This window comes from Polistes fuscatus, unplaced genomic scaffold, assembly GCF_010416935.1.
Source record: "Polistes fuscatus isolate 324 unplaced genomic scaffold, CU_Pfus_HIC Scaffold13, whole genome shotgun sequence".
Lineage (NCBI taxonomy): Eukaryota > Metazoa > Arthropoda > Insecta > Hymenoptera > Vespidae > Polistes > Polistes fuscatus.
Window position 1 is genome coordinate 3510735 of NW_025113031.1, and position 24625 is coordinate 3535359.

Consider the following 24625-nt stretch of genomic DNA (forward strand, 5'->3'; position numbering starts at 1 on the left):
AAGTAATTGTAAAAAGAAAATAAAATAATTAAAGAAGAAATATAAGAAAACGTTTTTAAAAAGAAGAAGAAGAAGAAGAAGAAGAATTGAAAAATTAAAAAAGTAATTGTAAAAAGAAATGTTTCGTTTATCAAAAAAAAAAAGCATCCCTTCCTTAACCCTTCCAACTTTCATTCCTACTTTTAAAGAGGGAAGGATCACTTAGTTACCAACCCAATACTATAATAGAATAAAATGAAGAGATCTAAGAAAAGAAGAGAAGAAGAAGAAGAGTAAAAGTAAGAAGCATAGGAATAAGAAAAAGAAAAGTAAGAAAAAAATAAAAAAAACGAAGAGAAGAAGAAGAAGAGAAGACGGATATGGTCGAGACACGGTATAAAGACAGAACCGGCTATGAAAAGAGAAGATACAACATTACCATGGTGTATATATGAAAGACGTAGGGATGATATGAAATGGTGGGAGGTTATATAGAGGGTGGGGGTGGGAAGAAACGGAACAAAAAAGAACAGAACAGAACAGAAGAGAGAGAGAGCAGAGCAGAGAAGAGAAAAATAAGGTAAGTAAAGAAGAAGTGAAGTGAAGTGAAGAGAAGAGAGAGAAGAAGAGGAGTGGAAACTGGCGGAGCCCTTCGTGACCGTAATCGGCAGAGTAAGAGAATCCAGAGGAGGAGATGGAGGTGGATGAAGGTGGATGAAGGGGGTGTGGAGGTGGAGGCTGCGCGAGAGGATCGAGCCACACGGAAATCCACTTGAAAAGTAGCCATTACCTTAATTATTGGCCTTCTAAGAGCTCTCCGTGCTTGCTCGCTTGCTCGCTTGCTTGCTTGCTTGCTTGCTCGCCCTCGGGATATATACAGGGTGGGTGAGGCACTTCCATTTTTATATTTCGATTAACTTCGTCAAAACTCAATACTATATTGGTTTTTCCCGACAATTATTTTCTCTAACAGAATGATACGAAAAATATGGAACATTATTGTAGGACCCGTTCGAACAAAATATTTCTTTTTGGATGCAAGCAAGGGTGCAATTTCTTTTACTTTTTTTTTTTTTTTAATAATCTGTACCAACACATAATATCTTATTTTTATATTAATAAAATCATGCTATTCGGTGTGCAATAATTTGTATGGGAAAAGGAAATTGATCCCCCAATATGTGGGTGGTATAGGTTGAAAAATCATGAGCCTAAGAAAATAAATAAATAAATAAATAAATAAATAAATTTGTTAATATCGAGGTTCGAAACTTTTCGATCCACTATCCACTAGAAACTAACGATCGATGTACGATTTATTATTTATATTTGAAATAATCAGATAGGTTTGTGTTCATCGCTCGGAAAGTTCACGTATTTATAATTTTGTTGTAAATGTATTAGAATTTCTGAAACACTCGACGGGAAAATATTTCGGGCGACCCAATAGATTATTAAGTATGCTTTATCTCTTTTTTTTTGTTTTCTTGAACAACAGTTCTATGAACCGGTCAACAACAGCATCCAAGCAAGAGTTGCACGCATCTTTCTGTAATTACGAGAAATTCCAAGCCACCTTCGTTTAATTACATTCCCCCTTTATTTCTAATTTTCTCTTTCTCACCTATCTGCCCCGTTAACCCGCCCCTTAAATGTGCTTTAAGAAATGAAAACTTTGCAATCTTATTGTTAACCGAAGAATTCCGACGAGTCAAAGGTAGCCGTACCTAGCCGAAGGTAGTCAACTAACTTTCTTTCTTTCTTTCTTTCTTTCTTTCTTTGATTCCATTATTGTCCAATTAAAAGTTCATTGAATGATGAATAAACGATTATTAGAATAAACGATGAGTAGCATTTAAATTCATCAATGATTTATACGTTTATCAATGACTCACTTGTCTACTGAATTGTCAATCAATGATTTATCTATTACCTAGCATACTAAATTTTAACATATACAAATTTTTTACATCCGTATTTCATTGAGCCTGAATTTTTCAATTGTATTTTCTTTTATTTTCCTTTCTTTTTTATTCTTTTCTTTTTTTTTTTTTTTTTGGAAAAAATTATTACACGTCAGCTTGATTGAATGAACTTTTTATAGGAACACCCTGTACATGTATAAACCTAAGCCGTAAATTATTGAAAGCTCGCCCGTTCACGAGTTACGGGTATATACAAGTTTGAAAAAAAGTAACGAAACGCGATTTCGATTTATCTAACGGGTGTTCGCTAAATCCTTAATATCGATCTATCGAATATACGTATTTCTACTAATAAAATATATCCGCGAGTACTCGAATTGTTTATTATTGAAAAGAGAAAACTATTTATTTAACATAAACAAATTTTTAATTTTTTTTTAGTATAAATTTATCATCGTCAATTATATTATTACAATTTTTTTAAATGATAATTAAATATCAAAATTATTCTAAACACAACACGGTTATCAATTAAATTATTTTTATTTATAATACGAATGCACGGATATTAAAATATCTGATGGTGAGCATAATAATAATAATAATAATAATCAATCAATGTTCGCATATATAATTATTTTTCTTATTTCTCTCTCTTTCTTATCATAATTTATCGAAATACCAAACGAATTAATGAAACAATTAATTAATATCCCAAAAGAAATACACAGTAATTAAAAATATTTATTGGAAGTTGAATCTAAAATTAAAGGATCTACCAACGTTACACCAACGGGATGATTAATCGATCCGATTTATCGAGAAAATATTGAAGATAAATCATTGAAATTATCGAAAAGTTAACGATAGTTTTACGTAATTAACCGGTACTGCTTGCCAAATGAAAAGAGTTATTACCTTTGATATCAATCCTTACTACCCCCACTACCGCTCCATTCAATTTCCCCCACTCCGGGTCTCTCTCTAAACAAAATGGCGAATATTGAATTATGCTTACGCGCGCAAACGCACAAATTTTTGTTTACGTATCCGGTACTTCCTGTATAATACTCAACGTGTGATAAGCTAAAAAAAGGGAAAGGGTGGTGGAGAAGGGAGGGGGGAGGGAGAAAGTGAGAGAGAAATGGACGAAGGTAAATAAAAAAGGAGAAATAAGAAAAAGAAGAAGCGTTAAACGATAAAGCCGTGGAAACCGGATCCAGCTAATTTTATTCATACTCCTAGAAGAAGCCTGATCGTCAGAAGTAATAAAGAGAGGATGGTGATCACTATAGAAGTAATGAATCGAATACAAGGAACATCTTCATAGACGTACAGTGACCAACAAAAGTATATTACTTTAATTCCAATTAATGTTTGGCCAATAAGTTAACGAGAGGAATTTTGCTTTTTTTTCTTTCCTTTTTTTTAATAATAAATAAATAAACGTTAACTTATATTCACGCATGGAAAATACTGAAAATGATCACCCTTTGGTTTGGATTTTTAAACGTTGCATCGTATCTTGCGAATAATTGCTACTCGTCCTCGTTACTAATTTTCCTACGTTTTATTAATTTCATTTATATTAGCCATTTCATTGAAAACAATTCATTAACAATTACAATTATTTCAATATTATCTATTTGCCATGTGTATGTGTGTGTATGGGGGGGGGGTCAATGTTACATTGATTAGATTTGAATTTTTTAATTAATTTCAAAACACTTCGTGCAAGTTTGCGCGTCAAGAAACGAAACGAATATTTCTCTACTTATTATTAATAATTATTAAAGATTAGAAACTATCGATTCGATACGTTTGATATATAAAATCGATACAACAAAACAATCTTGTTAATTGTATCGGGACGCACGCGAGAATTAATAAAAAGAAATAAATAAAAAAAAGAATAAGAAACAAACGAACAATTCGAATCGTTCAATTGATCATTTTGTTTTTTTTCTCTTTTTTTTTAGAGAATACCAATTACTTTAATTAGAGTTAGAAAATAAGGGAAGAAAAGAGTGAGTAAAGTTAGTATTAGAGGTAGCGTATAAGCGACAGCGACGAAACGACAGGCTTATCTCTCCAATGTTCATTCCTTTAAAGGAACATAATTTAGTACCGGCATTCCAGAAACCCTTTATCGGTTCCCACTTTCCTTTTTTTCTTTTCTTTTTTTTATCTTTCTTCTTCTTCTTCTCCTACGTTTCTCTAACGATTACTCGCAGAATGCACGCCAAGAGCCCGTCCCTTCTTTATTTCCATCTCTCTTTCTCTTTCCTACGAGTATTATACACATTTATATATTCGTGTATGTGTGTCTGTGTATATATATATACGTACGTGATTATATATATGTGTGCGTGGTTTCATCTTCTTCTATTTCTCTATCATATGAACACACACATACACCTATACATATATTGGTCTCTATGTGTGTGTATTGAATTCTTCTATCTTTCTCTATTTTTTTTTCTCTTTCATATGAGTACACACATACGTGAGTACGTGTATATGTATGTATATGTGTGTTTGCAAGTATGTACGTGAAGTTTTATGTCTTTCTATCTCTTTCTCTTGGTTTCTATCCTTTCCTTTTTATTTTCCTTTCATACGAGTATATGGGTCTGTATGTGTATGTGTGTAAGCGTGTAAGTATATGATGCAAGTTAGGCACGCGTAATTACACACGCGGTTATTTATTTAAGTGTGCAAAAGGCCCGCGCGACTATCCCTTTCTTCCTTCCACCCTTCCACCCTTTCTTTCTCTATCTCTTTCTTTTTCTTTGTCTGTGTGTGTGTGCGTATGTGTGTGTATGTGCGTTCTAATGATCGGGTAATTTCCTTGAAGACTTCGAAGGTAGAACCCCTCCCCCTCCCATTCGATTTCGCTGGATTTCTTATGAAAGAAATGTATGTTTGTTTTTTTATTATTTTGCGTTTAACAAATATTATAATAATAATAAATTTTTTGACCAAAAAAAAATGAAATAAATATACGAACAAATATTTTCAAACGAATGATAATTGCATATATAAAACAAATAAATAAATAAATAAATATATAAACAAATAAATAAATCCGATCGGAATATTTTATTTGAACGTACGAAAATTCAATTACAATTTCTACAATTCGCAAATTGGATTGTTTTTTTTTTTTTTTAAATAATTCAATTGAAAAAGAAATGAAACGTATGTTTATTATACACGGGGAAACACCCACGTATAAACGCGCACACACACACACACACATATATATGTAGATGATATATAGATAGGATTATAGGTGCGATACGCGTGCTACACACACACACACACACGTGCACGATGATTAATTGTTCGGCTTAATTAGATGCCTAATTACCACCAGATATGGATCTCGAATCGAGCGAGTAATCAGGCCGCAGAATCACGAGAATGAAATATACATACATCGTGTATGATATCCTTGATGTTAAAGGCCCTAAGCGATTATGTTTCGAAGTATAATTATAGAGACACGAGCGTACATTAAAATATCTTTAGTAGTAGTAGTAGTAGTAGTAATATTATACGCATCCATCGTTCATTGATTAACATCTTCTTATCTTATCTTCATCTTTCAAGACATTTATTTCTCTTATTAAGAATATTTACATTTAACAAATTACGAATAACAAATAATATTTGTAAAGATAATTTTTCCTCCCACCCTCCTTCTCCCTCTCTCTTCTTCCGATTATAAAAAATACAAATCCTACGATAGAATCCGTTTTGTTTTAATTATTGCAATGATATTAACATAGAAATTCGAAGAAATACAAAAGTAATAATATAATTGTTCGTTCCTTTAATCTGCATTATCGATTATCTGAAGATAACAATATATCGTTTTTTTAGGAGAGAATTTATATTTAATACAAAAGTAAAATAATAATTCGATTTTTCTTAAAATACACACGGGAGAAAGTAATTGATTAATAAATATCGATGAGTTATTAAACAATTTTTCTTTCTAATTAACAAATGATTCATCTAATTAGTGCACGGGCTTCCAATGTTTGCAATTAGATGGAAATGATGATATTCGATAAAATAAAAAATAAAAAGGAAACTAATGGAATCGTTATCGAAAATAGAAGGAAGAAGACAGTGTGTTGAAACAATTGATAATGGTTAAAAAGAAAATAAATAGAAAAATATATACGAGGAGAAAAAGGAATTGTGCAATATAATCTAGCGCATAATCGTTTACTGTCAAGTTGCTCGTGTTATTTGTGGAAAATTTTATGACTCCGACGTGTCGCGATCGAAGAAAAAGTTATAAATTATTGACCGATTGATCGAACTATGTTTACGCGGAATACGAGGAATCGAAGAAAAGGAGAAAACGTGAGAAGAAAATCGAACGAGTTCAGTTGAGAATTGATAATACGGGGTCGACGTCACCCACCACCACCCACCACCTCCCCCGTCACGCGTACAAACACGTATAAACGCAAACTTTGACGCGATTTTTTTTCTAATTTTTTTTTACATTGCATTTTTACTTTCTTCTTTTTTTTTTAGATAATTCAACAAGCGTATTAAAATAATATATAAAAAATTACGACTACACAGGTATTAAATATTATTCGGACAAAATAAAATAGAAAATTGTAAAGATATATGAAGACGATTAAATAAATTTATAACACACCAAATGAGAACGAAGAAAAACCGTAAAAATCGCGCGCTTTTAAGAAGAATAGAAAAAGCGCTCGAATGGTGATTGGCCGTGGAGTAATTAGAAAAAAGTCACGTGTTCATTAGTGGAGCACGTGGGCGATAGAGGGACCAATCGGAAGAGATCGGTTCGCTTTTATTGGCCAATCAGGTTCGATTTATGACATGCAATACGTGACTCGTAGAAGGACGCCTTCGTTATACCGCTTGCCTGGACGAGAGATCTTTCTGGCTCTCACCTCGGTTATATATACAGGGTGTACTCATTTAAAATCAAACTTTTTGCATAAATCTTTTACGATGAAAAGTATTAAATACTTTTGAAAGGAAAAATTATAATATAAAAAACATATGATATCGATGTAAACAATGTTTCTTTTCTTGCTAATTCTAATGAAATTTCAATTCAATTCAATTATCTAAATAGAATTGCAAAAGAATAATAATTGTATTAAAATATCACGAATTTTGTAATAGCGGAAAAAAATAATTCGTACGCCGAGTACACGAGGAAGATCATGGATGATGATTCTACTGTAAAATGAAAGAACAATCGACAATAATGCCTTTATCCGCCATAATCCTGGTCTCGTTCATCCTTTTTACCCTTTCCCTTCTACTCTCTTCTATTTTTGTTCTTTCTATATATATACTTTTATCTCTTTTCATTCGTTCAGAAATACACGAACGCAAATACACAGAACTCCCACGCGTGTAGAAAGATACTACTAACAATAAGGGATACACAGACCCTAATAAAAGGTACATACACACACACAGAGACATACACACACATATATATATATACACGAAGAGAAATAAGAAAAGAAGAATGGTCAAATCGAGTATCAAAGAATAGTCCTGTCTCGTGAATCATTTATCGAGCACACTCGTATTCCGCTCACAGTGAATTCCTGTAATTTCTTCTACCAGGACCTTAGTTGTTCGTAAATTTTCAATAAGTCACAGAACGGAACATTTATACGAAATAGGAAAAGAGAAAAAATAGAGGGAAAAGAAATACCAAACGTTAAATGAAATTTCATCGGCATACTTCTTCGAACACATCTATCATTATTAAAAATATATATAAAAAGAAAAATCTAAGAAATTCGACGATATTACGCGTTCTAACAAAAATATATTAATAAATAAATAAATATTAAAAAATAAAAGTCAATATGAAAACATTCTTGTGACCAACTATATTACACGTACAACAAGAATTTAACGTATTTTATATAATATTATATTATTAATTAAATTACATGAAATATTAAAAAAAATAATAATAAGAAGAAGAAGAAGAAAAATAATAATAGTTTATAACGAATAGATCTTTTGAAAATCATCAAAATTTGAAATGCTACAATTAGGAAGAAAAGAAGATTAAAAGGGAACTGAGGGGGAGGGGTAAAGAGGATCATAAAATCTTATCGTTATCTTGACACATATAATTCTATGGTGTTTTTTTTAATCGACGGATACAATTTTTATCTCTCTCTCTCTCTCTCTTTTTTCATTCATTTGTTTTTTTTTCCCGAACGGAATAATAAACTCGCGTATATTCCATAAAAATTGATGCCACCCGTTAGAAAGGGTCGGACATTCATTATTTTCTCTTCTCAAAGGCGATCTTAACGATCGTTAATAAATATATGGGTTCCCGAGTACCCGATAAGATTATTCTTCGAATCGTTTTTGAGAACAGGAAGAAGAGAGAAAGAGAGAGGAATAACCAAAAAAAAAAAAAAAACTAAGAAAAAAAAATCGGTTGGAGAGTTAGAAACGTTGGGAGTCCGATCTTTCTCGAGGATCGATTTTGGTTTTAATACCAGCAAAGTAGTTCTGCTTTTCTTTTTCACCCTTATACGTACCCCCACCCCTACTCCTACTCCTACTCCTACCCCTACCCCTACCAAAACCCCACCCCTCGATACCAAGAACTATTAAATTTATAGCTTTTCCCTCGTCGAACTAAAAGAGAAAGAGAGAAAGAAAGAGAGAAAGAGATGATAAACCGTATAATAAGCGTCGGCTAAGATAACGGGTGACGCATAAGTTTTACGACTCCAAGATAGATAGATAAATATTTATGGAAAAGTTTATTTTCTTTTTAAAACTCGTTTGCATCGAGTACGACAAATGGAATAATCTATTCGTATCGCTAAATGTTTCCTTTTTTTCTTACTGATCGCCACCCCCCAGCCTCCCCCCACCCTCATCACTCATTCACCCGTATGAAATTGACGCATGTTACACGTGCTTTGATGATGATGATGATGACTATGATGACTATGATAATGATGATGATGATGATAGGCCTAGAAAAAATTAAACGCATGTGCGAACTCTGATGGATAAATGGGGTAAGGATAAATTGGGCGCATATATGCGTTCGTGACGCGAATCGGTTTTAGACGAGTCAAATAAATGTGAATATTATGAGATATGAAGAAAAATACAAATAATAAATAAGAAGGTTGATTAGATAAAATAAAAAATGGTTAAATATGAAATAATTACAAAAATAATATTAAGAATATATGAATATAATAATAATTATTATATTATTGTTATAATCATTTCGAAAGACTTACCTTGCAGCTTATCGTAATTCTCTTCAATAAAATGGACACGTGCCTTCCGCCATTTCTAAAATATCTTTCACCACTCCTTCCTTCCCCCTTCCTTCCTTCCTTCTCCCCCTGCAACAAAATTTCAATTGCATTATTATCCGTTCTTATTTCGTCGCATAGCAGGTAAAATGATGAAGATAAAAAGAAAAAAAAAATAAAAGAAAAGAACGAAACAAAGAGCAAACGAATAAAATAATATTATCTCGTAAAAAAAAGAGATTGACTTGAAAAATATTTCTCCCGCCTCGTATAAAAATGAAATAATACAAACGAAGTAATATTTTTGATGGTAATATTTTTTTATATACATGGTAGAATGCAAATAAAAACAATGATTATAAATTGCAAACGAGAGAATAAAATTTCAACCGGTGGAATTTATTTATTATTTCCCTTATCTTATTTATACACACACGTACACACAAATACACATATTTATTTATTTATTTATTTATTTCTTGTTTTATCTAAATAAAAACGATAAAAGGAAATCATTTATTTTCGAACGGAAGTCGAAACCTTTTCAATCCGGCGGGTTCAAACAATTCACCCATATTCATTTCCTCCCTTTTTTTTTATAGTTTAGAGTTGAAGTATTTATAAAGGAAATAGCAGCTGTGTTGCTGCTGTTCGTGCTATACTAACAATATAGATTTTTTTTTTGTTGTCGATAATATTTTTGCATATTATATTACGTTTACATATATTTCTTTAGTGGGTATACTAATGATCGAATATTAATAGTTCTTAAACCACTGACACGTGACTACGTTTTGCATCATATTATCATGATTTTATTACTTTACCTAACGACGCGTTAAATTATGCGTGTTATTTTTTTTTTTTTTTTTTATTACTCAGATATTTTTACAAAATTTCCTTTTTCTCATTTTCTATTATCGTATTTCATTTCAACGATAATTAATTATTTTTCACACAACGCGACAAAGATAACAAATAAAAGTATGTCATATTACCGACGTTATAATTATATGTATATATATTTTTTTTTTATATTTAAATCTTAGAAAATCTTTGACGTCATTTTTTAACCAACGAAACATATAAAAACAAGACTATTAATATCAATTTCAATTTTATTATGACAGATATTTCAACAATTATTTTCTTTTTAATTCTTCATCTTATATCGTACCTGATATAAACATTTGATTAAAAAAGAAAAAAAAACAAACGAAAAGTATTTATCACATTTCTTACAAAATATCTCAATTCAACCCCCCTCCCCCATTCGTATTTCTATGAAATAAAATAATAAAAAAACCATAAAAAAAATCTTGCCTACCCCCACCCTACCTTCCTTAAAAAACCTTAAAATACCTTAAAAAAGTATTATCACATTTCTTATAAAATATATCAATTCAACTCCCCCTCCCCCATTCGTATTTCTATGAAATAAAATAATAAAAAAACCATAAAAAAAATCTTGCCTACTCCCACCCTACCTTTCTTAAAAAAACCTTAAAATACCTTAAAAAGTATTTATCACATTTCTTACAAAATATCTCAATTCAACCCCCCTTCCCCATTCGTATTATATGAATAAAATAAAAAAAACCATAAAAAAATCTTACCTACCCCCACCCTACCTTCCTTAAAAAACCTTAAAATACATTAAAAAAGTATTTATCACATTTCTTACAAAATATATCAATTCAACCCCCCTCCCCCATTCTTATTTCTATGAAATAAAATAATAAAAAATCTTGTCTACCCCCACCCTGCCTTCCCCACCGGTGAACAACCCTTTTCCTATTTATTTATTTTATTTTCTTCTTCTTCTTCTTATCCTTCTCGTGACACGGAATCTACCGGGTGATCGTATACAAAATAGAAAGAGAAAGAGAGATATATGCATCAGCAGCAGTAACAGCAACAGCAGCAGCAGCAGCAAGAGGAGAAACCAACGGCAGCAACTAGCAGAGGCAAACTGAATTTGCATACAGTGGCCGTTCAAAGCTTCTCTTCTACATATTTATGGGGTACGACATCCTCCGATTGTTTTTACGCGTCCTCGTACCTACGCTCGTCTCGCCATGACTCGTATTTCTTTTTATCGATGCCCTTTTTTTTCTTCCCCTTTCTTTCTTATCCTTTTCTTTCTATTTTTTCTATTTTTGTGTGTGTGTGTGTACTTTTTTTTTTATTGACAAATTTTTTCCCATTTCTCTTCGATTAATTATAATAAGAAAACAAAGCAACCCTATTCAAAAACGTAGTATCATCTTGTTGACAATTTTTAACAAAATATATTTGTACTTTCCTTCTTTTTTTTTCCTTTTTTTTCCTTTTTTCATTCATATTATTCAAAAGAATAATATTACACAGAGAGGTGTATAAAGATTAAATATAATTATAATAGATATAAATAAAAAATCCTCTCTCAAAGAACAAACTTTCATTAACAACCCCCAGTCCCTCCCCCCCCACTCTCACCACCCAAATAAACTAATCGATCGAAAGATTTTAATTTTAATTTTACGAATAACCATTTTGAAAATTAATAATCAACATCGTGTACAGATAAATTTGAATAAATCTAATAACTTGTATGAAATAATTCTTTTTGTTTCTATTTTTTCTCTTTTTTAAAAGAATCCTAAACGAAAGAAAAAAAAAAGAAGATATCGTTTAATCGATAAAAAAAAAAAAACAGATTGGAGAAAAACTAAAAGAGGTTTAGTTGAAGAATATTTCGATAAATCTAATAATAAAACTCGACATTAGAAATAGACACTTGATTATCGTTTACTCGTACGGTGCATAGAGCAGCAGCAGCAGCAACGTTATGCAACGATGCACCGTTCTCGGGCAACAATGCTTCCTAATGCATAAATCTCCAATGCACTATGCAAGTAAATACACACATACACATACACATGTATCACAATACAAAAGCATAGACGATAGATACACATGGACATTTCTACCTATATATACGGGGTGTCTAACTTTTATCAAGTTACACGATTATCATAGAAAACTATTGTTCCTAGCAACAACATGTATTATTTCAAATTAAATTTATACCTATAATTAAATTTATAATTATAAATATATATATATAATTATAAATATATTTTATAATTAAATTTATATTTATATATTTTTTTTTATAATATATAATTATAAATATATTTTATAAATTATTTATATTTATATATTTTTTTTTAATATATATTATAAATATATTTAATTAAATTTATATTTTAGATATTTTTTTTTATAATATAAATTATAAATATATTTTATAATTAAATTTATATTTATATTTTTGTTTTTTTTAATTATAATTTTTTATATAATACATTTCAAAACGAACCACCTAACTAAACATTTATAATGTGTTTCTCTTTTTTTTTTTTTTAATTAATAAAATCATACAGATCGTATATGAAAGTTAGTTATTTTTTTTTTTAGGGAATCACACGTTTTTGATTATACTTGTTGATATATTATAATTTGTTATTCTTCTTTGTCAAAATAAAAAAGGGGAAAAAAGCTATTAGAATCTTTACGAATATAAAAATAATTATATTCATGAGAATCATTGTTTTTAATTGGAATATATGGGATAGATATATCATGGGGATCGATTTAAATGGAACACATTGTATATTTCGTTGTAACTATCTATCCTATCTATCTTTTCTAAGCTCAATTAACGCGAACGTTTTCCTTGCCAATTTTCTTTCTACCTCATCGACCTTTTACCTTAGCTTATTCTAGACAATTTCGACATTCTCTGTTTGCTTCTTATCTGTGAATGTTTCAATGAATGTGTGTGTGTGGAGGAAGGGAGGAGAGGGAATATATTTATGTTTATAGGTATGAACTTACGACAACTTTCTAAATTATCTGGTTCGGCCAATTTGCTTTGCAATTTCTCGAGACAATGCATTCCAATAGTTTCTTCCTATTCGTTGATATTTAAATGTGAATTTGTACGCACACATACACACACACTTGTAAATAACTAACATCTTCGTTAAAACTTTCTTTCGACTAATAATATTCCTTTTTATTTATTTTTTAAACAATATCGCATAATTTACAATTAGAAAAATTATACACGCTCGTCAAACGTATTACGTGTAATATTTTTTCTCATTAATTTCGTACAACGTTAATGCAATGACTTCGAATTACAACACACGGTATGTATGTATGTATGTAATTTTTATTTATTTATTTATTTTCCCCCTCCCTCCCACCACCACCACCACCCCAATTAAGCCTCTACGTATTAATTTCGTGCGATGCAACTCTGACACAACTTTGAAATTAGAAACGTTTGTACTTTTATTATGGGGGTTTTGCAATGTCGCGTTTTTGTTCTTGTTCTTTTATTTTTTTTATTTTTTGAAATATCAATAATTATCTAATCTTGTAATATTATTTCTTTACACTAGACGATTTTATTTATGGCAATTTGTAGATCGTGACGATTGTACCGAGGACGGAGGACGATTAAATTAGCAATGCGAGCACGGTGATTTTACGCTCGAGTGACGCTAAGAGAGTTAACTTAACGAGGGGGGTGGGTGGGGGAGGAGGAGGAGAAGGGTATAAAGCGATACGAGAAAATAAAAAGGGAAAAGACGCAAAAAAAACACGTGATTAATTTTCTTTTTTTCGTTTCTCTTCTTTTTGCAAGAATAAGAAAAACTCGTTCGACGACGTGACGTTCTTTCTTGGGGAAGGGGGGTGTCCCCTTGCCCCCTTTTTTCTTTTTCTTTTTCTCTAGTCGCATACAAAAAACAGAAGAAAAAGGATTGTCCTATAAAATTGAATTATGAGAGCAGGATAGAAACGAATTAAAAAAAAAAAGAAAAAAAAAAATCTATGCACGATGCACGAGTGCATGCAATAAAATGATAGTAAAATGATGAGAAGGAGAGGAAGAGGATAGAGAAGGATAGAAGAAATATAATAATGTGAATAATGACGTGGATAGATAATAAAAAAAAAAAAAAGAAAAAAAAAGAAAAAGAAAAGGAATACATTAAAAAAGCGAGTAGTAAACGAACGAGAGAGAGAGAGAGAGAGAGAGAGAGAGAATGAAGATGACCAGAAGAGATAGAGAGAAAGAAAGAAATCAAGATAAGAATGTGAATGATAAGTGAAACGAAGAAAACAACTAGTATAGAGAAATAACAGAAGTACAAAAATAAGAATGAACAAATATTATAATGAAGAGAAAAAGAATTAGAAGTAGAAGAAGAAGAAGATAGAGAATAAAGATAAGAATGAAAATGATAGTAAAACGAATAGAACGAGAAGAGAGATAGAAATAAAGAGAAAGAGAAAGATAGAAACCCGGAAGGTCTGATCTTCTTCGAATTCAAAGATCCACCACCACCAACTGGTCCCATCTCTCTCTCTCTCTCTCTCTCTCTCTCTTTCTTTCTCTTTCTCTCCTATTGCATAACGATATCATCCCGTTCGTAGCATCCGCATCCTAAGTTAACATAAGCCACACGGAAAGAAAGAAAGAAAGAAAGAAAGAAAGGAAGAGAGAAAGAGAAAAAAAATAGGAAAAAAGGTAAGAAAGTAAAAGAAAGAGAGAAAGAAAGAAAGAGATAGAAGATAAAGTATTGGTAAAATGTTCGAGTTGAGAATCACTGTACGGTGTACCGGTTGTTCCACTCATGGAATGCGGTGGTTCAACTTGTGTGCGTGCATCGACTTTTTCTACTTCTGTGTTATATGCTTTGTGTATATCTCTATGTGTATCCCCATATAAAGCTCTATAAGAGAGAAAAAGAATATATGAACATATACGTATGTGTATATGTGTAGAAAGAGAGAGAGAGAGAGAGAGAAAGTATACGTGTATGTGTACGTGTGTGAGAGAAAAAGAAAGAGTTAGGTATATGCATGTTATCTGTGTGTGTGTATATGGGGGTGTGTGTATGGGTGTATGTGTACGAGAGAGAAAGAGAATCGTCTCGATACTATATATATATGTATATATGTATATGTGTAGTTATATGTGTGTATATGTGTATATGAATGTATGCATGTACATCTCGTTGCAGTACACAAAGACTAACTCGAAACGTGCAGCGCAACTGCAGCACACGACCAACTAGGAGGATCTTCCGAGAAGAAACGAATCTTTTATATAATTTATATCGTTATTGTTATATTTTCTTCGTTATTAATTATTATTATTATTATTATTATTATTTTAAATATATTTATACACGATTTATTGTGTAAGAGTACAAAGATAAATGTAAATTTAAAGAAAAGAAAAATTAAATACAAATTTTAGATTTTTAATAATAAATAATAGAAAAATTTAGTGTAAAATATAAATGAATAAGTGAATAAATTAATCAATTTCAATCGATTATATCAATGATCTTTATAATGAAAAATACATTTTCATTTCAAGAAAGGGAATCTATTTTTCGCAAATGCATTTAATGCTATCGTACGAATGATCACTTATTATTCGAATTAATTATTAATTATTGTTTCTTTTTTGTTTTTTTTTTTTTTTATGGTGAAGTTAATGTTATTTTTATATCAAACGAGGGGATTAAAAGAGATAAATAAAGGGAGAGTAAACACTCTTGCTTGTTAGAAAGCGATGTTTCAGTACAGTCCGCCGTTCGTGCAATCGAGATCGAGAGTATCGATCGAGATAAGAAGAAGTTGCTTTCTTTCAAGTTTGATCAAGCATAAAATTGAAAACAAAAGAGAAAGAAAATGAAAAAAGAAGAAACAAACCAAAAAAAGAAGCAAATTGCACATTTAATGTTTTCGTGCACCTTGCCGGTAAATCGAAAAATTAAAAAACAATTCCAACTATCAAATCCTCTCTCTCTCTCTCTCTCGATTCTTTCATTTATTTTATTTAATTAACAATTATCGAATATTCTATTAAAGGCAACGAAACGTTTTCAATATAAATATCTAATAAATATAATTATTTAAATATCGTGCAATAACAGTGTCCGTAGTAAATTGTTATTCATTTTGAATAAACGCATTGGATTACATTTATCTAAATAGAGTTAAATGCTAAACAATATTAAATTTATCAAATTGAACGTTAGATGTACGAATTAAAAAACAAAACAAACAAAAAAAAAGAAATAATATCTTTGATAGATAATGGTTGGGGCTTAACGGGTGAATAATTTTGAGGACACCCGGTGCATCTAAATTTCTCGGTCATCGTACGTTCGAAGCTAAGCTCGAGAACCCTGAGTTTCTGATTTATGTGGGCCCCAGGGGAGTCCAGTTGCCAGGGCTCCTCCAACGTACACGCACACACACACACACACACACATATAGCTATCAGTGAGTTGGAGGAGTGAGTACCACGAGTACACCTTAAATTGTGGAGGTGTGCGTGAGCAATGCCTTTGCCGCCGTATATTTGCCTTCCATGCAATCTAAGTTCTCATGGATGTCGGACATACATTTCTTTGTGTATGTGTGTGTTTGTATATGTATACATGTATGTGTATTTTAACACATTATTATCCATTTAACGTTATCCACGGTATCATCGAACGACTTGGGTACTATTCGAATGTACCAAACGTGATGTTCATTTAATTAAATTCATTCAAATTTGATAAATCTATTATATATATGTGTATGTATGTATGTATGTATGTATGTGTGTATGTGTGAAGAATATTATTATTAATATTATATACTTTCTTATTTTTACATATCACAATCATAATTAAATTATATTATACTATGTATTAATTATCCTAATAAATTATATATCATTTTTATTATTATTATTATAGGATATAACTTTTGCAATATAGAAATGTATACGAGCAACCTAAATTAAAAATATTGATTTTCATCCTTATTATTATGAAAATAAAAAAAGAAGAAGAAAAAAAAATAAATAAGTCAAATAAAAAAGAAAAAGGGTATTTAAAAAAAAACAAAATGAAACCGTACATGAGATAAGAAGAATGATAAAATTTAGAAGAAAATAAGGTAAGACGTGTTCGTTCACCTATGAAGTCAGTCAGACAATTCGCTTGAGTTCGAGGATCATCGTGAAAGAACGATGATTCAGCTTTACGAGAAGTAGAGACAGACAATCGTGAAAGAAACTTCGCGAAGAAAAGAAAAAATAAAAAGGAAGGAAGGAAGGAAAGAATGAAGGGAGGAAGTAAAGAGAAGTACCATCGAAGGATGTTGAATCTTCTACAATCTCGAAATATCATCTTCGATATATTTCGTTGCATTCAGAAATCACTCCACATATCTATAAATAAAATAATAATAATAAAGTAAAATAAATAAAAAAAAAGAAAAAGCAAACATTCGCATTGAATTACCTCGTTATCTTATAATAATAATAATAATAATAATAATAAGTAATAGAAAATAATTAATAATAATTCAATAAAACCTATATCAGAGTTTCTCAAAGTGTGGATACCCATAGTGGATCCCATATTTGGGGGAGGGGAGGTTGTAAAAATTAAAACAATTCCAAAATTAATTGAATACTAGTTTAACTAACACTACACACCTTTAGTATGTCTATGAATTTATGAATAGTGAAAGAATAAATGGTATAGAGTGAAAATGTTTGCTTTTCTAAAGAAAAAGGTAATCCAATCGTATGGACAAATTTTTCTAAACTACGACCTATATAATTTACTACAAAATAATAATACAAATGATTAACTTCCGTAACCCTTTATTTATATTATTAATATTTTTATTTTATTTATATTTATATTATAATTATTTATATTATTAATATTTTAATAATACAAAATAAAACGATATACCCTCCTATCGAAAAAATTATATTTATTCCAAGATAAATCGGAACACAGAGAAAATATTTCTAACATATTTCGAACTTTAATACAATTTTTATGGGAATCAAACAAAAACGTATTTAACAAGTATTCGTATTTAAATTATTATAAACAAAAGAATGTTAATTTATTATTCACATATATATATATAAAAAAAAGAACTGATTTTAATCTTTAATTTCAAACAAAAACGTATTTAACAAGTATTCATATTTAAATTATTATAAACAAAATAATGTTAATTTATTATTCACACATATATATATATATAAAAAAGAACTGATTTTAATCTTTAATTTCAATCGATTTTATCGATATATAAAATCAACTTTGTTCTACTTTTCTATAATCCATTTTATACTATTTCTCTCGATTATGTTCAGACGAAGAGAGCATAAAGAGCACGTCCCGGTGATATGTCTATGTATGTCTATGTATGTGTATGTATGTGTGTGTTTGTGTGTTAAAACATAACTGTACACTTTCACAAAGGCGGTGGACTTTAATCGGAAGGTACTTAACCGTAGTGCACGATCTAGGATTATATTAAAACCGATATCCTCGTATTCTCCTTTTACTCGAGACTAACATCAGACATACTATACTCGACCACTTTCCCACGCATATGGCTTTTCCCCGTTTCTATATTCTCGAAATATGAAAAAGAGATAAATAATCCTTTCCTCTTTCTCCACTTCTTCTTCTTTTTCCTCCTTCACCTCCTCTCGCTATTACTACAAAAACTACGACAACAAAACAGAAAGAAAATACTGAAATAGGAATCATTTTCTAACGTAATTTTTCATGAAATCAGATAAATAATAAAATGAAATAAATAAAAAAGAATATTGAGCTCTAAATGCGATAGAAATGTAATAATAAATAAATTAATATATCTTAATTATATATTTAATAAGTTTCATCTCTGTAAGGATTATTTATAACAAGTGAATTAAATAATTACAAAAGTAATGTACAAGAAAAGCTAGTAATTTAAATTAAAAATTTTTAAAATTAAAAATTAAAAATTTTCATCTAATAAAACGTAAAATAGAAATTAATTAATATTCAAATTACGTATAAATGTATGTAATGTTTAAATAAACGTATATGCGTTGAAACAATCTTAACTATAATGAGAATGCATTAGAATATTAAAATAATTGTTAATTAATCGAAAGAAATGTATATTGCAATTTAGAAGCACTGAGTATATGATCGGAGCACCGTCCTCTTCGAAATCCACCGTTGAACTGAGTCATTGTCCTCTATGAAAGTTATTTTATTAAATTTTGTTTATGTGACTTTCCGAAAAAGGAAATTCGATTTATTATTTATATATGTATATATACTCGGTGTTTTTAAATTACGATTAACGTTTCCTTCGAATTATCAATCATTTTAGGATATTTTTCAAGTATCTTAGTACACGAATTTTTTTATTAAATAAATAAGAAGATAATTTAAGGAAAGATAATGATAAAAGTAATAAAACGTGAAGTGCAATGTTTCTTGACGATATCACAAACGTTCTTAGAAAATCATAGAAATCGTTCATAGTTCGTAGCACTCACGAGAGTTAACTTACAGTTTGAGTAGTGGTTACTTAAGCGTGGATAATAATTACACCTTAAGTGTTGCAACTATGTAACACTGTCTGTTAAAAAATACAAAATCTTTCTCGGTGATGAATAATACTTATCTCTGTTGTATATGTACACACACACATACACATATATATACATATATATTCATATTTGTGCATATATATGCATCATTACTTCCATGTTTGTATGTATTCCTATTCCTGTATTTCTTTCAATGTATTGTCATTATTTTTATATGTGTGTGTGTAAATTTTCTCTGCACACATACATATATATGTAAATATATTTATGAATATGAATGAGTGTTTATTACATATGTATATGGTTGTGTGTTGGAAGTGTTCGAGTGTGTGTGTGTGGGTTTGTATGTTAAAGCGTGGGTATGCACGAAGTGGAAACAAACATAAGCTGACGTGAAATTAGAAAATTTCATTCACGTTTGACGCGTGTCATTCATTCTCTTCTCCTAATCTCTCTTTTAATCATCTTTTTAAACGCTCGTTAACACTTTCGAACTATCCATCTATCTATCTATCTATCCATCTATCTATCTTTCTATCTATATATTTTTCTAACTATATCCTTAACATTTAATTAATATTCTAATATTTTTTAATTATATAACGTAAAGAGAATTACTTGTTTCATTTCATTTATTCGCGAAATAAAGAAGAATAAAAGAATCAGTAATTTAAAAAATAATTTTTGGAATTATTATTTGATATACACACCTCATGCATTTTTATTTTATTTTATTTTTGAAATAAAAAAAAAAGAATAAAGAATTAAGAAATTTGTAAAATCATTTACTAAATTATTATATTGTATATTTTATTTTTATTTTATTTTTCATAAAAAAGAATGTGTGTGTGTGTGTATATATATAAATGTGATAGTAAGTGATAAGTGTGACCAGAATAAAAGGTCAATTGGATGATCTTGGCTTTGACTAACTCTTAAAAAAATATCAAACCCTTTAACGATCTATCTGTCCCTTCGAGTTGCTTCTTGATCATTGATCGAATATCGTGAAAGAGTTAACGTCATGCTCATTAACGTAATCTTCTTTTATTTTTATTTTCTTTCTCAATTAACATACTGAATTCTTTTGTAAGAGACTATTAAAAGAGACGATTTCAATGAAACCTAATTAAACTGAATATCCATTTCTATAAATAAGTATTAAGTAATAATAATACTAATAATAATAAAAATGAATAAAAAAAAACAAAAAGGTACACTATAATTTCAATAACAATAATACAATGAAACAAGCCTTTTTCTAAAATTAAATTTTTAATTGATTTATCAAAAATAATGATTATTATTATTATTTTAATACACAGTGAAAAACGTGTGATTTAAAATTGTTCACTTTATTTAGTCATTTATCTAATCACGGATAGAATAATTCTTCTATTTCGATAAAAAAATTTATTGCAATATAAAGGGTTAATACTTTCGTAAGATATTGAGCTACAACGATGAGAAAGAAGACTCTTATGACTTTTACGAGGCAAGACGGTCAGGAAATCACAGTCATAACTCTAATTTTATCGTTTGCTCGCTTGCTTTTCACCTCTCAAGAACAACGTGTGTATCGTTTTCTTCCTTTACTTACCTATCTATCTAATTTAAACATAAGCGCGTTTCTTTTCTTCATTTATTATTCTAATCTACTTATAGTTCATTTTCTTTTTTCTTTTTTTTTCAAAATTTCTAATCTTCAATTTTAACAAAATCTTACATTGATTCTAATTAATTGAACTATTCCTTCCAAATATTTCTTTTCTTTCTTTTTTATTTGTCTAATTGTTTCACTTATTAATATGTTTGTATTTATTTTTCTTATTAACGATATCCAATTAAAAATACCTGAATGCAAACGACCTGAATTATAATATATTCTAAGCACGTTTCTAAGCATTCTATCTTAAAGATTTAATAGCTTTTTTTTCAAGACTGAAAGAGAGAATCAGTGTGATAGATAAGATCAATGTGATAATCTTTATAAAACTCTCTCATTATTATTATTATTATTTATTAATCACTTTTATCAATTAATACCAAATTTGCATTTAAAAAGAAGATACAAAAGATATACAGGGTATCCTGTAACTGGTGATACAAACGAGCAAGAAATATTTTTATAAGAAAAACCAATTGTAAATTATAATAATGTATAGAATTTAACTTTTAAATATATACGACTCTATTTTTGAGAAAAATAAATTTGAACTTGTGTACTTGACCGAGCTTGCAACTCTGAAAATTAAAAACCTTGTTTGATGAATATAAGAGTAAAACCGATGCAAAAGGTATTATCATATCGACAATATTTTAAAACATATTAAAAAGCACGAGAATGTTTTCCAAAATATCCAGCGAGAATCCATTAAACCAAAACTAAATGGTTGCACGCGTACTTTATAATTTATTTCTATATCGTTAACTTAGTTTTTCATATAGAATCACCTTCTGCTTATTTGTACCACCAGTTACACACAGGACACCTTGTATATTAATTACATATGTATATATACAGTTAAAAGCATTTGTACAGTAGTAATAATATTTCCATACCAATACTACAGTACGAATACTTTATTCTGTCGCTGTATATCTAAAGAACAGTATATTAAACATAAAAATAACATACAAACTGATTAATAACAGTTCTAACTTATGAAACGTTTCCACTTGTTCGCAGTCGAATGGTTAAGAACGTTTGCCAAAGTGACTCGACAAAAACAATCTCTACATACATTCCAATCTTAAATCCTTATTCGATAAATTATTACCTATTACTTTATATTCATTATATAATGTCAATCATTATTTTATAATATTCTTACTATTACAAACCTAAATAAATCCAAGTGCGTATAATCTAATCGAATACTCATATTTATTAAGACGTTAACTTATAAACTTTGAATAAAGTTTAACGCATTACTTAAAACCATCATAATTACATCTAAAATTATTCCTAACGCTATTTTATTCCAAAGAAATTATAATAAATTAAAACAATAAACATAAATAAACAAAATGCAAATATTTGAAATATTGAATTGGCTAATGCATGAAATTATTTCTAAATATAAAATACATCAACAAATTTTTAAAATAAGACAAAAATAAAATAAATAAAAACAAACAAAAATGCAAATAGATCAACAATGATAAAAACTCACCGTATAATACGGAATGTTTCTAAAATAATTCTGTATGATCCAATAAGAAAAGTAACTCGTAGAAAAATTTGTAGTTTCAAAGATTCTTGCCTGTTGAACCTGAGGACGGGTTGCGAATCACAGAATAGTTGGAGTAAGAAAGACAGGAAGATAAAAAGAAAGAAAGAAAGAGAAAGAAAAAGAGAAAGAGAGAGTAGAGTTTTTAAGAGAGAAAGAAAAAGGTAATTGAGAATGAGAATGAGAGTGAGAGAGATAGAAACTCGTAAAATCGTGGTTACGCAACACGCAACTGGTGGCACACACGCGACGCAACACGATCAAAAACAAAACGTCAGTGTCGTGTCTTCCTCGTCATCTGATTTTTTCCTCCTCTTCTTCTTCTTCTTATTCTTCTTCTTCTTATTCTTTTTATTTTCTTTCTCTTCTTTTTATTCTTCTTATTCGTTGGTGCACACGATACAAGCGCACACGGGTTTGAAAGAGATAAACAAAAAAAAGTAAGAATAAAAGATGTGATACACGAGATTAAAAAAAAAGATAGAATAAAAGATAGAAAACGAGTAATAAGAAAGAGAGAATAGAAATTCAACTCGAGATTACGAATGAGTGATCAGTAGTAGTATAAGCGCGTCACTATTTTCACGACGAACCACCGTGAGCTTTCACAATAATAATAATGTATCTATGTATTCATGTATATACTTGTGTAGATATAACAAAGCTGACAGCTGCATGAAGTAAGAAAAAGAAAAACAAGGTATTTTTGAACAGAATTTTCAACGTGCCTACACCCGTCTGCTACGCCATCCGCACTGCCAACCGATTCTCTGTGTCAATTCGTCTACACTACGGTACCGAACAACTACCTTCGGACGTTTCCGTCACCTCCTCGGCCAAGACCCGAACTAATAATGCATCGCGTGCAGCGCCAACGTTCGAAGTGCCATCTACCAATGCTATTACGAACTTTTTACTCGATGCACCTTACCCTGTCTCTCTCGGTAAGTTAGGGATTTTTATTTATTTTAAATTAAATTGATTAAATCTATTTTTTATTAGGCTAATCGCATGATCGACAAAATAACAATTTTTAGTTTTGTTTTTTTCATTTTTTACGAGATATATGTAATTTATTTTATTTAAAAAAATTGTATCTTATGTTAATGAGGTATATTTTTTTAATTTTTATACGCAATAATGAATATTTATAATTAGTTGATTTAACGTACAATATATTTAATATATTTGCGAGATTTATTGTTGACTATTGAACAGATATTCTACACTTTTATAATCGTATTGATTGATATTGAAAAAGAAAAAAAGAAAAGAAGAGAAAATTTACAAAAATATAAATAATTAACGAACGGCGATGGGGGAAATCTATTTTATTTGAATATTTTTGCAAACAGGTCTCTCTAACGTTGAATTGAAAATAAATAAAGAAAAATAAATATATTTCGATAACGTATATAATCTCGATTACAATAATCGCGTGATTTCTCGATAAACACGTGTAATCTTATATTTACACGTAATAATTTATTCTCGAAACATCGTAACTCGTATCGAACATAATTCTACCGTTTCAAAGTACTTCCTTACATTCGTGTATTAATTCGAATCGTTGAGATAATCAACAAAAAAGAAAGAAAGAAAGAAAGAGAGAGAAAGAAGACGTAACCACATTTTCTAAGCATTGAAGTCACTGAACATACG

General features: G+C 29.7%; 1 protein-coding gene across 3 annotated transcripts in view; it reads right to left on the minus strand.

The window, feature by feature from the left end:
- LOC122513905 (protein N-terminal asparagine amidohydrolase) overlaps positions 1-23770 on the minus strand; it is a 41617-nt gene extending 17847 nt beyond the window's left edge. Inside the window, exons 1-3 of one of the 3 annotated variants that reach the window (XM_043630432.1) lie at positions 23197-23770; positions 22907-23005; positions 9218-9325 (exon numbers count right to left, since the gene is read on the minus strand). The gene's annotated coding sequence lies outside the window, so the exon portion shown is untranslated. Of the gene's footprint in view, positions 1-9217; positions 9326-10643; positions 10649-13117; positions 13820-22906 lie in introns of those variants that run through there. The other 2 variants (XM_043630431.1, XM_043630433.1) reach the window with 2 other exon arrangements.
- Between the last annotated feature and the right edge of the window lie 855 nt (positions 23771-24625).